Raw genomic sequence first — 17,200 nt, 5'->3', positions numbered from 1 at the left:
AACAAGTGAGTAAAAGAAATCGACCTCTCAAGACTGTCGATGTGAAAGGCCAAATGTGTGTCAGAAATAACAGATGACAGACTTCCCTGGTGGTATAGCGACTGGGACTCCGCCCTCCCCATGCAGGATGCCCAGGTTCAATTCCTGGTCAGGAAACTAGCTCCCACATGCTTCAAGGATGAGTTCACATGCCACAACCAAAGATTCCACGTGATGCAATGAAGATTGAGGATCCCATGTGCTGCAACTAAGACCTGATGCAGATAAATAAATAAACAATAATGTCTTAAAAAATTACAGAAGAATTACACAACTCTAGGGCTCAAGGAGCCATCTCACCAGGAAAAAAATAAAACAGATCCCCTTCTAGCTCTTGTTTGGAACAGAAAAGGCCTGTGTGAAACACATACCAAGCGTTCATTTGATCTGTTGGACTTACTGTCCCGGCGTGTCGAAGGTAATATTTCATTGGATTTCACTGTGTGTTTGAAAGCAAAACAATTCACATTTGAAAATCTCATTACTAGCATCTTCCCTCCAAATCCATTAACGGCGTGAGTGTTTCTGGCAACTGAGATCACCTCGGATTATAGTATGAAATGCAGCTCTGGGGAAAACTGTATGTTTCAAGATGTTTGTACCATTCAATTGTCAAATATTCACACGGTTATGATTCTCAAAGAAAGCACACAATGTAGGGAAATTGGTAACAAAATAAAAGCTCCGGGATGTATTGAGAGAAGGCGGCCAAAGGATTCCTCCCTGACATAGCTAATCCCAGGGACGGGAAATTAAAAACCACGCCAGAATATCAATGCCTTGCCCTGAGGATGGCTGGCTTTCTTTGAGCGAGATTCCAGGTCTCAGCCCACATAGCAATTTCGGACTTCTTCACTGCAGCTTTGGGTCTCCTGCACTGCCCTTTCCCCATCCGGGAGACAAGAGACTCCTTTCCTCTCACCCGGACTCGCTTCATCAGCTAAATCTGAGAAGTTGGGTGACATCATTAGATGACATCATTGGATGACACCAGTAGAGCTGGAAAGGTTCTGTAAGATTGAAAATGAAGGGTCTTCCCTGGGGGTCCAGTGGCTAAAACTCTGTGATCCCAGTGCAGGGGGTCCAGGTTCAATCTCTGGTCAGGGAACTAGATCCTGCATGTCATAACTAGTAGATCCTGAATGCTGCAGTGAAGATGGAAGACCTGAGTGCTGTGCCAAAGACCCAGTGGAGCTAAACAAATATTTTTAAAAAAGATTGAAAATGGAAAAATTGAAGGTTGGGGTTCTGTCGTCAAACAAATTTGGAAGTTACAGCATTTGATACCTTCTTCTTGGAGCTTCCCAATTCACCCAGGCATGTTCAAACCTCTGAGATGTCCCATGGTCAGATACCTGCTTGTGTTTATTTAACTTAGCATTGTCCCAAATTAACTGGCTCTTCAGGCTTTAATTTGACCACATGAAGCAGTCACATTCTATGGAAAACTAGTGGGCAAGTTGAAACAGCCCCTACCTTCAACAGATGAGGCAACAAACTACAGGAAAGCTATCAAAGTGCCTGATCACTTGGCTGGTCAATGGCAGAGGTAGGAAGGACTGGTCACTGGGGACCATGACACCCAGTTCAGGGCTCCTCTTCTGCCCTTCTTTAATTCACTTCACCAGAATTCCTCTTGTTCCCATCCCACCCTGTCTCAACCCATCCCATTCACTCTGTGAATGTTTCTTGAGCACCTGTCATGGCCAGGTGCTGTTCTAGGTGCTGGAATACACTGGTGAATGAGACAGACATAAGACTGGGTCGTCCAGAAACCCACTTTGCCCTCAGGGAGTTAAGTCTAATTTGGAGCTTCTCATCATTTTCTTCCCATCTTTTCTCCTTCTTTTCTCTCTCTCCCTCCCCTCTTTCCTCCCTGTCTCCCTCATTCCAGATCATGCTTCATTCTTAACAAGATAAATGGCTCTGAAACTCCACTTAAATTACATCGCTCCCTGGGTGAGGACCTTAATTGATTCCTTTTTGTCTCTCAGAACAGGTTTAGCCTGTGGGCCCCAGAGCTCCATGGAAGCAGGGTCTGTGCTAGTCTCTCTCTCTCTGCTGAGCAGAAACCCTGCATCATAGTAGGTGCTCAGTTCATACCTGTCGCAGGACTGATGGCTGAGCACTTGTCAGCTCTGCAAGACATCCTGGGACCTTGTACTCTTAACTCACTTGCTCAGCCCGAAACCCTCCATCCATGGCAAGTTGTGGCCCTGATGGGGTTTCCACACAACCCTAGATTCCTTTCTTTGTGATTCTCCTTGAATTGATTCTCCAGAAAACAGAAGCAAGCATTCAGTCCCTCCTAGTTGATTCAAATCCCACACCCAGCTCAGTTTCTTACCTCTTTCATGAAGACTTCACTGAAGTCCTTCCTTTCTTCCTTTCTCCCTCTCTTCCTCTCTTCTTCCCTTTCCTACTCTTTATCAGGCATTATGCTTAGTCCTATGAATACAAATAGGAATCATCAGTTACTTATGTCTTTGAGAATTTCATGGTCAGTGGAGAAGACAGACAAGTGACTAATTATAATGCAGCATAATTTTGCCATGACGGAGGCACTCACAAGCTGCCAGAGGGGTCTCTAAGTGGGGAGTACATTCATGTGGGGTCAGGAAAGGCCTGTAGAAGAAGGAGATGTACATGCTGATCCTTGAAGCAAAATATGAAATAAGACAGGAGGAAAATTCCTGGGCTTGGTGGAGAGGAAGAGAGTATCAGGTGTAAGAGCTGCAAATCAGGGATATGACGCCTAAATTTGCCAGCAGAGGCTGCGGACCCAATCATCTCTAAATGTTATTTGGGGTCAAACCTCAAATCACATCCCAGTTTTGTGATTAGCTCTTCTTAGACAAATTATTTAGTTTTGGTTCATCATTTATGAGATCAGACTCTTCTTAGCACAGAGATGGACACATAGTAGGTGCTCAATAAATATATGTTGAACAAGTGAATGAGTATTTCCCAAGCAGTCTTTATTGCTGAAAGTATTTGAAGTGATGAAATTGCCAGTCATGTCTTAGTTATCTTTCTCTCTAATTTTTTCCCCGAGGGATGTACGGAGAGGACAGGACATACTCAAAGACTTGAGAGAAGCTGTTCCTTCCAAAGAACATTCTTCAACTTCCATTAGCTCCAGCCTTGACCTTTCTATTTAAATATAGATGATAAGCTAAATGGAGCCTATTGTTCACCTCCTCCACCCCTACATTTTTCTGAGTAAAAGGTACTCCATGTAGCCACAAAAGTGTTGGCAGTGACCCTTTTAAAAATTGCCAGGTGATCAGATTTTTACTAAATCTGACTTTTTCTTTCTTCATTCTCCTGACCTCTTGCCCTGCATTAAAACACAATCTTTCTGTGTCTCCATCCCCTGTCAGTGTCTGGCGGCTCCCTGCTCTGCTATCATTTTCTCCTCTAATGAGTTGTTCCATTGAGCTTGGCTGCCCCTGCCACCCCTGAAGAAGATCATATTTTAGGGGTTCCCTTTGCCTCAGCAGAAATTGGAGGAGGGCACAGGTGGCAGAGGAACAATTGGCATTGATCAAGTAAATAGCTGTGCCAATCACTGCATCTGGGGCCTCTTATTCCGCATCCCATTTAATCCTTACAGTGACTGTGGTGGTTGTAGGGATTCAGAGTTCAGGCTTCGCCCCAACCCATTAAATCAGAATCTCAGGGATAGGGTCCAGACATTGGTATTTTTGAAAAGTGCTCCAGGCCATTCTGATCTGCAGGCAAAGTTTAAATTACTGCCTTACACCAGGCTGCTTCTCAGAAAGCATGTTTTGGAGACTTGTAGGAGCCATCAATATAAATACCAGTTTGAGGATGAAAGGGTACTTGGAGTGAGGCCATTGGTTGTGGTCATAACTTTGTTCTCAGGCAAGAACAAATAGGTTCTTTGGGGAATAATCTAGTCAATCAAAAATACTCTTTCAGCCTTTTTTCCCGTCCCTCAAACATAAGGGAACCTGAAGTGCTAACAGTGATAATACCCAGGGGACATTTCACAAAGTAACACAGGAAGGAAGTCTAGCTTGAATAGCTTTCCCATATAATGAATGGAGTATTCATATCACACACAGCCTAAGAGTTGTGTTCGTGGTGCCAAAATCTTAAGATCTGCTCTTAAGATCCACCACTGCAGAGGATCACAAACAGAAAATTCAATCCAGGAAGATAAGGTGTGTATTTTGCAGATTCCACACTAAAAAGTTTAATAATTTCCTGTATTGAGATGAACAGATCTTCTCACAAGAGGTAATTGGTCGATTGTGTATTCTTTTGCATGTGAGACCTGGACAATGTTGATATTGTTTCAGAATAATTTCCCTAAGCTACATGTGCCTGAAAGTTCCACTGAGTCCTTGCTGGGAGCACTTGGTACTAGAAATGTACAGCAGAGATGTTGGCTATTAGTTGTAGTCTGTTTGATGCGTATTTGTTAACATAAATCAGATACTAAGCTACTTTAATGCTTTCCATATTATGGATTCAGTCACTTCCTGTCATTATGTTATTAGTAAAGGAATCCCTCCAGATTTGTAAAGATGTGTATTGAAGACTAGTAAGCTTAGTTGAACGCATGTCCAAGTTCTCTAACCCTGGATGGGAAGAGTAGGCAAGCAGTGTCATTTTACAGAATATAGGAGAAATATATTTAGATTCTTTTGGGGAGAACACCTAAAATAAGTGTACCCCAATCCTGTACCCCATGATCAAATCACAGTAGAATTAACTATAGACATACAAACACAAAAATAGAGATTCAAATTATCCTTGTTGTGATTTAGTCACTAAGCCATATCTGATTCTTTGCCACCCCATGGACTGACTGTAGCCCATCAGGCTCCTCTGTCCATGGGATTTCCCAGGCAAGAATACTAGAGTGGGTTGCCATTTCCTTCTTTGTGACCCAGGGATCGAACCCACATCTCTTGCATTGGCAGGCAGAGTCTTTGCTGCTGAGTCAAAAAGGAAGCCCAAAGATACAAATGGACCCTAGAAAAATGCAAAAAAAAAAAAAAATTCCTGTATTTATTCTTGGAATCATTTCAACTGTATAATAGAGTCATTAAGAGCATGGACACTGAAGCTAGGCTTCAAGGGTTTAAATCCGAGCTCTGCCACTTATTACTGTGTGACCTTGGGCAAGTCACTTAATTTCTCTGTGCCCCATATTTCTCTTCCTTGAAATGACAATGACAACAGTACCTACAATGAGAAAGCTGCCATAAAGATTAAATCTGTTAATGTTTATAAAACATGTAGAGAGAATAAGATGGTGGAGGAGTAGGTGGAGGTGGAGTACATCTCTTTCCATTGATACTTTAGTAATACACCTTCAGACACAGAAGTGCATGCCGAACACCAGCTGAGAGCAGAGAGGAATACCTGACCAGAGGAAAAGAAAATATAGAACCACGCAAAACTCGGTAGGAGGAAGGAACTAGGGGAAAAAACAGGGGTGTTAGTAAGACTGGACCTTCCTTTGGTGGGTGGGGGAACTGAAGCAGGGGTCTGATCCCCACATTGGGGTACTTGTCTGAGTCAGAGGAGAAACATTTAAGACTGAGAGTGAAACAGCTGATCTGTGGCAGCCTAAATGGAATGAAAATAAGACAGTCCTTGCTGCAGCCATACATACCCCAGACAGGGATGTGGGTTCCCTGGAAGGCACAGCAGCTGGGAGCTGGAGTTTGGGGAGTGTGGAGTGATCCCAGGTTGAGGGCTGCTGTTGACTGTGGAGAGACAGATCAGGGGGAGGTGAGGGAGGAGATCATGGTGGGAAATGCCTGTGGAGGAAAGCCAGGCATCCATGGAAGCAAGGAAATATTACTGAGTCATGTGTAGAGGGTGGGGCCATCACCATAGCCTCTCTCTCCCCACAGGCCAGCATCGGCAGCTGAACAATAGAGAGGCTGGCCCATCAAATGCCTGATGCACTGAACTACAGAGCAGGACCCCACCCAGGGTGCCCCTTTAAGTGCCTGACTCTCCGATCTACAGAGAAGGACCCCAGGCAAGGGAACCCTCTAAGTGCCTGAATTGGCAGAGCTACAGAGAAAGACTGGCGAGAGAGGGCTTCTGATCGCCACAGACAAGAGGCTTGAAAAAAGACTCTGATAGGGCCATAACTCCTGCATGGAGGCAGTCCATGTCCCTGCACACTTGGTGCCACCAGGGTCCCCACAAGCCAACCAGCTGTGCCACCTTCATGCTCAACTCTCATTGGGTCAGAGCTGCCACAGGCCAAAAGAATCTTGTGTCTATGCATGCAGGGTCGCTTTGGTAGTGTCTGACTCTTTGCAACTCTGTATACTGTGGCCTGCCAGGCTTCTCTGTCAGGGAGCGGGGTTCTCCAGGCCAGAATACTGGAGCATATTGGCCAATATTAGTTGTCATACCCTTCTAGAACACTATATTTCCTGCTGCCCTAGCTGCCCACTCCCCTGAGTACCTGGTGCTGCCAGAACCCCTACAACCCAAGCATCTGCACCACCTCTACACCTGGCCCTCACAGAATCAAACCCAAGTCCACCAGGGCAGTCTCAGGAGCAAACCCCAGTGGACGACCCACATGCAGGGGTGGAAATAAAACCACAATTGAAACCCAGGGGGCAGTGTGGCTAAGGAAGAAGACCCAAAGCCTTCCTACCAGCTGTACAAGCTGCAGATTCCACACACACAATCAACTTGGCAGGTGCTGTGTCTACGGAATATATAAAAGGACTTGGAGAGCGCTCACAAAAGAAAATGCACTACTTCTGATAGCCGTGGACATTGCAGGCGAGAACACCCAGGAGCAGGACCAGATTAGAATCTGAGCTGCCCCCACAGCAGGTCCAGAGATCAGCACAGTGTTGGAGGGCTTCCTAGGGAGGTGAGGTGGACTGTGGCTCCCAGCAAGGGAAAGGACTCTGACAGCAGCGACTCAAGAAAAACATTTATTATTCTTATTTTTTGACTTGTTCTGTAGATTCTTTTTTTCTTTTTCTTTTTTCTCAGTCACATTTTTTATTGTTGTTACAAACCTCTGCCTCTACATTGGGCTTTTGCAGTTCTGTGGAGTTTTCCTTTTTTTTTTTTTTTGTTCTCTCTTTTTTTTTTTAAGTTTAATTTTTTAAACCTATTATTATTTTGTCTATATTTATTCCTTTGTTTGCTTTTCCTACTGTTCTTTTCCCCTTGCATTTACTCTTTCAGTTCAGTTTAGTTCAGTTCAGTCGTTCAGTCATGTCCGACTTTTGCGACCCCATGAACCACAGCATGCCAGACCTCCCTGTCCATCACCAACTGCTGGAGTCCACCCAAACCCATGTCCATTGTGTCGGTGATGCCATCCAACCATCTCATCCTCTGTCGTCCCCTTCTCCTCCTGCCCTCAGTCTTTCCCAGCATCAGGGTCTTTTCAAATGAGTCAGCTCTTTGCATCAGGTGGCCAAAGTATTGGAGTTTCAGCTTCAACATCAGTCCTTCCAATGAACACCCAGGACTGATCTTCTTTAGGATGGACTGGTTGGATCTCCTTGCAGTCCAAGGGACTCTCAAGAGTCTTCTCCAACACCACAGTTCAAAAGTATCAATTCTTCTGCGCTCAGCTTTCTTTATAGTCCAACTTTCACATCCATACATGACTACTGGAAAAACCATAGGTTTGACTAGACAGATCTTTGCTGGCAAAGTAATGTCTCTGCTTTTTAATATGCTGTCTGCTAACTGCTAAGTCACTTCAGTCATGTCCGACTCTGTGCGACCCCATAGATGGCAGCCCACCAGGCTCCCCTGTCCCTGAGATTCTCCAGGCAAGAACACTGGAGTGGGTTGCCATTTCCTTCTCCAATGCATGAAAGTGAAAAGTGAAAGTGAAGTCTATCTAGGTTGGTCATAACTTTCCTTTCAAGGAGTAAGCATCTTTTAATTTCATGGCTTCAATCACCATCTGCAGTGATTTTGGAGCCCAAGTTAATCTTTAGTGTATAGAAATCTTCTTTATTTACCTCTATGTAACTTTGCATATCTGTTCTTTCTTTCTTTTCTTTCCTTTCCTCTCAACATATTTGTTAGTTTTATTTTCATTGCTTTATTCCCCAATTGGCACCTTGCTTTGGTTTTGTTTTGCAGTTTGTGCGTTAGTTAGTTTTGCTCTGGTAGATGTAATTTTTGGTTTCCTTTGTTCACCAGGTCAATCTACTGTACTTTATTTTTGTTGGACTGTTTTCACTTTGCTCATGCGTGTGTATGTATATGTGTATATTCTATTATTTTATTTATTATTTGCCTGATTTTGTAACTGCCATTTGCTGGGATTCATATTTGGCTTCTTGTTTTTGGATGTTTGTTTTAATCTCACTAAATGCCATAACAAACCACTTGTGGAATCTTCATTCCTGAACAGAGACCAAGCCCTGAGCCTTTGGAGTGGGAGCACTGACTCCAAGACCCAAGACTACCAGAAAACTCAGCACAAATCTCACTCTATACAAACCTTATACAAACCACTGGACCAACCTTAGGAGGGCAGAAACCAAAAGGAAGAAAGAATTCAACCTTGAAGCCTTATTCAACCTTAACACAATAAGTTAAAAAAAATAATGAAAAGGCAGAGAAATACTACACAAATGAAGGAAAAAAATAGAAGCACAGAAGTCCAAATTGATGAAGAGGAAATAGGCAAACTGCCTGAAAAAGAATTCAGAATAATGATAATAAAGATGATCAGAAACCTTGAAAACAAAATGGAGAAAATGCAAGAATCAATTAACAAAGACCTATAAGAATTAAAGAATAAACATACAGAGACAAACATCACAATTACTGAATTAAAAATACTCTAGAAGGGATCAATAGCAGAATATCTGAAGCAGAAAAACAAATCAGTGAGCTGGAAGATAAAATGGTGGAAGTAAGTTCTGAAGAGCAGAATAAAGTAAAAAGAATGAAAAGAACTGAGGATAGTCTGAGACCTCTGGGACAATATCAAATGCACCAACATTCAAATTATAGGGGTCCCAGAAGAAGAGAAAAAGAAAGAGTATGAGAAAATTTTTGAAGAGATTATCGTTGAAAATTTCCCCAATATGGAAAAGGAAATAGTCAATCAAGTCCAAGAGGCACAAAGAGTCCCATACAGGATAAACCCAAGGAGAAACACGCCAAGACACATAATAATCAAACTAACAAAGACTAAACACAAAGAAAGAATATTGAAAGCAGCAAGGGAGAAGCAACAAGTAACATACAAGGGAAACCCCATATGCTTAACAGATGATCTTTCAGCAGAAACTCTGCAGGCCAGAAAGGAATGGTAGGATATATTTAAAGTATTGAAAGGAAAAAATCTGCAACCAAGATTACAGTACTTGGCAAGGATCTCATTCAAAATTGATGGAGAAATAAAAAGCTTTTCAGACAAGCAAAAGTTAAAAGAATTCAGTACCACCAAACCAGCTTTACAACAAATGTTAAAGGGACTTATATAGTCAAGACATATGAGAGAAGTAAAAAGATCTACAAAATCAATCCCAAACAATTAAGAAAATGGCAATAGGAACATATATATCAATAATTACTTTAAATGTAAATGGATTAAATGCTCCACCCAAAAGACAGAGACTAGCCAAATGGTTACAAAAACAATGGTTACAAAAACCCATATATATGCTGTCTATAAGAAACCTACTTCAGACCTAAAGACACATATAGACTGATGAAAATGAGAGGATGGAAAAATATATTCCATGCAAATGGGAAGCAAAAGAAAGCTGGAGTAGCAATCCTCATATCAGACAAAATAGACCTTAAAATAAAGAAGATTACAAGAGATAAGGAAGGACACTACATAATGATCAAGGGATCAATCCAAGAGGAGGACTAACAATTGTAAATATCTATGCATCCAACATAGGAGCACCTCAATACATAAGACAAACACTAACAGACCTAAAAGGAGAAATTGATGGTAACACAAAAATGGTAGGAGACTTTAACACCCCACTCACACCAATTGACAGATCATCAAAACAGAAAATTAATAAGGAAACACAAGTCTTAAATGATACATTAGACGAGATGGATCTCATTGATATCTTAAGGACATTCCATCCAAATGCAGAAGAATACACCTTCTTCTCAAGTGCACATGGAACATTCTCCAGGATAGACCATATCTTGGGTCACAAATAAAACCTCAGTAAATTTAAGAAAATTGAAATCATATCAAGCATCTTCTCCAACCACAATGCCATGAGACTAGATATCAATTACAAGAAAAAAACTGTAAAAAACACAAGCACATGGAGATTAAACAACACGTTTCTAAATAACCAACAGGTTACTGAAGAAATCAAAAGGAAATAAAAAAATTTCTAGAAACAAATGACAATGAAAACACAACTCAAAACGTAATGGATGCAGCAAAAGCAGTTCTAAGAGGGAAATTTATAGCAATACAATCCCACCTCAAGGAACAAGAAAAACATCGAATAGACAACCTAACTTTACACCTAAAACTACTGAAAAAAGAAGAACAAAAAAACCCAAAATTAGTAGAAGGAAAGAAATCCATAAAGATCCAAGAAGAAATAAATGAAAAAGAAATGAAAGAAACAGTAGTAGAGATTAATAAAACTAAAACCTGGTTCTTTGAGAAGATAAACAAAATTGAGAAGCCTTTAGCCAGACTCATCAAGAAAAAGAAGAATCAAATCAACAAAACTAGAAATGAAAAAGGAGAAGTTACAAAAGACAATGCGGAAATACAAAGGATTATAAGAGACTATTATGAACACCTATGTGGCAATAAAAGGGACAACCTGGAAGAAATGGACAGATTCTCAGAGAAGTTCAATCTTCCAAGACTGAACCAGGAAGAAAGAGAAATTATGAACAACCCAATTACAAGCATTGAAATTGAAGCTGTGATAAAAAATCTCCCCCAAAACAAAAGCCCAGCACCAGATGGCTTCCCAGGAGAATTCTCTCAAACATTTAGGGAACAAAGAGCCCCATGATGAAAGTGAAAGAGGAGAGTGAAAAAGTTGGCTTAAAAGCTCAACATTCAGAAAACTAAGATCATGGCATCCGATCCCATCACTTCATGGCAAAGAGATGGGGAAACAGTGAAAACAGTGGCTAACTTTATTTTTTTTTGGGTTCCAAAATCATTGCAGATGGTGATTTCAGCCATGAAATTAAAAGACACTTACTCCCTGGAAGGAAAGTTATGAGCAACCTAGACAGCATATTAAGAAGCAGAGACATTACTTTGCCATGGGATTTCTTTGGAAGGAATGATGCTAAAGCTGAAACTCCAGTACTTTGGTCACCTCATGCAAAGAGTTGACTCATTGGAAAAGACTCTGATGCTGGGAGGGATTGGGGGCAGGAGGAGAAGAGGACGACAGAGGATGAGATGGCTGGATGGCATCACTGACTTGATGGACGTGAGTCTGGGTGAACTCTGGGAGTTGGTGATGGACAGGGAGGCCTGGAATGCTGTGATTCATGGGGTTGCAAAGAGTCGGACATGACTGAGTGACTGAACTGAACTGAACTGAGTCAAGGCTATGGTTTTTCCAGTGGTCATGTATGGATGTGAGACTTGGACTATAAATAAAGCTGAGCACTGAAGAATTGATGCTTTTGAACTGTGGTGTTGGAGACAACTCTTGAGAGCCCCTTGGAGTGCAAGAAGACTCAACCAGTTCATCCTAAAGGAAATCAGTCCTGAATATTCCTTGAAGGCACTGATGTTGAAGCTGAAACTCCAATACTTTGGCCACCTGATGTGAAGAACTGACTTATTTGAAAAGACCCTAATGCTGGAAAAGATTGAAGGCAGAAGGAGAAGGGGATGACAGAGGATGAGATGGTTGGATGGCATCACCGACTCAACGGACATGAGTTTGATTAAATTCTGGTAGTTGTTGATGGACAGGGAGGCCTGGCGTGCTGTGGTCCATGGGGTCACAAAGAGTCGAACACAACTGAGTGACTGAACTGAATGCCTGTATTTCTAAAACTCTTTTAAAAAAGTACAGAGGAAGGAACACTTCCAAAGTCATTCTACTGGTCCACCATCACTCTGATACCAAAACCAGACAAATAAAACACAGAAAAAGAAAACTACAGGCCAGTATCACTGATGAACAAAGATGAAAAAATCCTCATAAAAATTTTAGCAAACAGAATTTAGCAACACACCATAAAGCTCATACACCATTATCAAGTTGGGTTTATTCCAGGAATGCAAGGATTCTTCAATATATGCAAATCAATCAATGTGATACACTATATTAAAAAATTGAAAAATAAAAACCATATGATAATCTCAGTAGATGCAGAAAAATCCTATGACAAAATTTAGCACTCATTTATGATTCAGTTCAGTTCAGTTCAGTCGCTCAGTCGTGTCTGACTCTTTGCGACCCCATGAACCGCAACACACCAGGCCTCCCTGTCCATCACCAGCTCCCAGAGTTTATCCTGTCCATGTGTTGGTGATGCCATCCAACCATCTCATCCTCTGTCATCCCCTTCTCCTCCTGCCCGCAATCTTTCCCAGCATCATGGTCTTTTCAAATGAGTTAGCTCTTCACATCAGGTGGCCAAAGTATTGGAGTTTCAGCTTCAGCATCAGTCCTTCCAAAGAACACCCAGGACTGATCTCCTTTAGGATGGACTGGTTGGATCTCCTTGCAGCCCAAGGGACTCTTGGAGTCTTCTTCAAGACTCTAGAGTCTTCTCCAACACCACAGTTCAAAAGCATCAGTTCTTTGGCACTCAGCTTTCTTTATAGTCCAACTCTCACATCCATATGTGACCACTGGAAGAGCCATAGCCTTGAGTAGATGGACCTTTGTTGGCAAAGTAATGTCTCTGCTTTTTAATATGCTGTCTAGGTTGGTCATAACTTTCCTTCCAAGGAGTAAGCGTCTTTTAATTTCATGGCTGCAGTCACCATCTGCAGTGATTTTGGAACACCCCCCAAAAATAAAGTCAGCCACTGTTTTCACTGTTTCCCCATCTATTTGCCATGAAGTGATGGGACTGGATGCCATGATCTTAGTTTTCTTAATGTTGAGCCTTAAGCCAACTTTTTCACTCTCCTCTTTTACCTTCATCAAGAAGCTCTTTAGTTCCTCTTCACTTTCTGCCATAATGGTGGTGTTATCTGAATATCTGAGGTTATTGATATTTCTCCCAGCGATCTTGATTCCAGCTTGTACATCTTCCAGCCCAGCATTTGTCATGATGTACTCTGCATATAAGTTAAATAAGCAGGGTAACAATAAAACTCTTCAAAAAATGGGCATGAAAGAACCTACCTCAACATGGTAAAGGCCATATACGATAAGCCTACAGGAAACATTATTCTCAGTGGTGAAAAACTGAAAGTATTCTCCCTAAGATCAGGAACAAGACAAGGGTGTCCATTTTCACCACTATTATTCAGCATAGTTCTGGAAGTCCTAGCTACAGCAATCAGAGAAGAAAAAGAAATAAAAGGAATACAGATTAGAAAAGAAGTAAAGCTCTCACTGTTTGCAGATGACATGATACTGTACATAGAAAACCCTAAAGATAGTATCAGAAGATTACTAGAGCTAGTCAGTGAATTTAGCAAAGGCGCAGGATACAAAATCAATACACAGAAATCACTTGTATTTCTATATACTAACTATGAAAAATCTGGAAGAGAAATTAAGGAATCAATCCCATTCACCATTGCAACAAAAAGAATTAAATATGTAGGAATAAACTTACCCAAGGAGACAAAAGAGCTGTATACAGAAAAGTATAAGACACTAATGAAAGAGATCAAAGATGACATAAACAGATGGAGAGATATTCCATGTTCCTGGGTAGGAAGAATCAATATTGTGAAAATGACTATACTACCAAATACAGTCTACAGATTCAGTGCAATCCCTATCAAATTGCCAATGGCATTTTTCACAGAACTAGAACTAAATATTTCACAATTCGTATGGAAACACAAAAGACTCCAAACAGCCAAAGCAGTCTTGAGAAAGAAGAATGGAGCTGGAGGAATCAAGCTACCTGTCTTCAGGTTATAGTACAGAGTTACAGTCATCAAGATAGTATGGCAGTGGCACAAAAACAGAAATATAGACAATGGAACAAGATAGAAAGCCCAGAAATAAAGCCACACACTTAAGGGTACCTTATTTTTGACAAAGGCAAGAATAACAATGGGGCAAAGACAGCCTCTTCAATAAATAGTGCTGGGAAAACTGGACAGCTACATGTAAAAGAATGAAACTAGAACACTTTCTAACACCATAGACTCAGATAAACTCAAAATGGATTAAAGACCTAAATGTAAGACCAGAAACTATAAAACTCTTAGAGGAAAACATAGGCAGAGCACTCGATGACATAAATCAAAGAAAGATCTTCTATGACCCACCTCCTAGAGTAATGGAAATAAAAACAAAAGTGAGAAAGTGGGACCTGATTAAACTTAAAAGCTTTTGCACAGCAAAGGAAACACTAAGCAAGGTGAAAAGACAGCCCTCAGAATGGGAGAAAAAAATAGCAAAGGAAACAACTGACAAAGGATTAATTTCTAGCATATACAAGCAGCTCATACAACTCAATACCAAAAAAACAGACAACCCAATCAAAAAGTGGGAAAAAGACCTAAACAGACATTTCTCCAAAGAAGATATACAGATGGCTAACAAACGCATGAAAAGATGCTCAACATCGCTCATTATTAGAGAAATGCAAATCAAAACCACAATGAGATATCACCTCACACTGGTCAGAATGGCCATCATCAAAAAGTCTACAAACAATAAATGCTGGAGAGGGTGTGGAGAAAAGGGAATGCTCTTGCACTGTTGGCGGGAATGTAAATTGATACAGCCACTATGGAAGACGGTATGGAGATTCCTTAAAAAACTAGGAATAAAACCACCATATAACCCAGCAATCCCACTCCTAGCCATATACCCTGAGGAAACCAAAATTGAAAAAGACACATGTATCCCATTGTTCATTGCAGCACTATTTACAATAGCTAGAACATGGAAGCAACCTAGATGTCCATCGACAGATGAATGGGTAAAGAAATTGTGGTACATATGCACAATAGAATATTACTCGGTCATAAAAAGGGATGCATTTGAATCAGTTCTGATGAGGTGGATGAACCTAGAATCTATTATACAGAGTGAAGTGAATTAGAAAAAGAAAGATAAATATCATATTCTAACACATATATATGGAATCTAGAAAAATGGTACTGAAGAATTTATTTGCAGGGAAGCAATGGAGAAATAGACATAAAGAATAGACTTATGGATATTGGGAGAGGGGAGGAGAGGGTGAAATGTATGGAAAGAGTAACATGGAAACTTATATTACCATATGTAAAATAGATAACCAACGGGAATTTGTTATATGGCTTTGAAACTCAAACAGAGGCTCTGTATCAATCTAGAGGGATGGGATGGGGCAGGAGATGGGACGGAGCTTCAAAAGGGAGGGGATATATGTATACTTTCAGAAAAGGCAATGGCACCCCTACTCCAGTACTCTTGCCTGGAAAATCCCATGGATGGAGGGGCATGGTGGGCTGCAGTCCATGGGGTCGCTAGGAGTCAGACACGACTGAGCGACTTGACTTTCACTTTTCACTTTCATGCATTGGAGAAGGAAATGGCAACCCACTCCAGTGTTCTTGCCTGGAGAATCCCAGGGACGGGGCAGCCTGGTGGGCTGCCGTCTATGGGGTTGCGCAGAGTCGGACACGACTGAAGTGACTTAGCAGCAGCAGCAGCAGCATATGTATACCTTTGGCTGATTCATGTTGCAGTTTGACTGAAAACAACAACATTCTGTAAAGTAATTATCTTTCAATAAATAAATTGAGAAAATAAAAATAAAACATGTAGAACAGTGCCTGGCACAAAATAAAAAGTATATATATGTTTGTTAAATAAAAAGCGATGAACTCCCAGCAGCATTTCTCAAATTTCTATGTGTACATGAATCACATGGGGATTCTGCAGAAATACAGATTCTGATTCAGCAGGTCTGGGGTGGGGCCTGAGGTTCTATATTTCTTGCAAGTTTCCGGGTAACATTGACGCTACTGGCTCATGGCCACACTTGGCCTAGAGAGGGGTCTACATGCTCCTGCTTGATGGAGAAGGGAAGGGTTTGGGTATGACGCATCTCCTCTATTTAACTTGCCTCTGTTCCCCAACAGCTGTTGAAGGTAAACTCTTGGAATCAACTTCTTCTAGTTTCTAGGAGAAAATTTCTCCTTATGCCCACTAATGCTCTTGCTTGTTACCCTAGGACCCAGTCACTTCTAATCAGCAGTGCCATTCAGTCATCTGGCTTCACTTTGAATAAGAGAGCAGTGAGGGGTGGAGATTCAAATCTCACTGATGATGCAGCATCTTAGGGACCAGTCAGTGTCTCCCCTTGTGCATGTGGGCTTCTCCATGTAAGTGTCTCAGAGGTTAACATGCAAAAATGGTTTGTCTCATCTTGGATTTGAGCCACCTCAGCAATCACTCTTTTTGTGATCCTCTAGGTTTATGGAAGAGGGATGGGGAAAAGATGAGACCACCCCCACACTACTGAGGAAAATGGCTTTTTCCCAGCAGTCACACTAACATTTTGGAGATTTGTTTTTTGAATATGTGTTCTATGTGCGTGTGTGCGTGCGTGCTAAGTTGCTTCAGTTGTGTCCAACTTTTTACCACCCTATGGACTGTAGCCCACCAGGCTCTTCTGTCCATGGGATTTTCCAGGGAAGAATACTAGAGTGGGTTGCCATGCCCTTCTCCAGGGAATCTTCTCAACCCAGGGATTGAACCAGGGTCTTCTGTATTGCAGGCAGACTCTTTCCTGTGCCCTGATATTTTCTCAGGCTCTTGTTTTAATATATGCTTTCCCCCCATATCTTCTTCTTTAAAAGAATGTTAGCTCCTTATTGTTTAATTGACATATAATTAATAGTCAGTGAAATGCACAGATCTTCATAGCACAGTGTAATGAGTTTTTGCAAATGAATGTTGCCATGTAACCCACATCTCTGTCAAGACACAGAACATTTCCCTCCCCTAAAAAAAAAAAAAAAAAAAACATTCTAACTCCTCCTTCCAGTCCA

The sequence above is a fragment of the Bos javanicus genome, chromosome 18, assembly GCF_032452875.1.
Source record: "Bos javanicus breed banteng chromosome 18, ARS-OSU_banteng_1.0, whole genome shotgun sequence".
NCBI lineage: Eukaryota > Metazoa > Chordata > Mammalia > Artiodactyla > Bovidae > Bos > Bos javanicus.
This window is presented reverse-complemented; position numbering follows the sequence as displayed.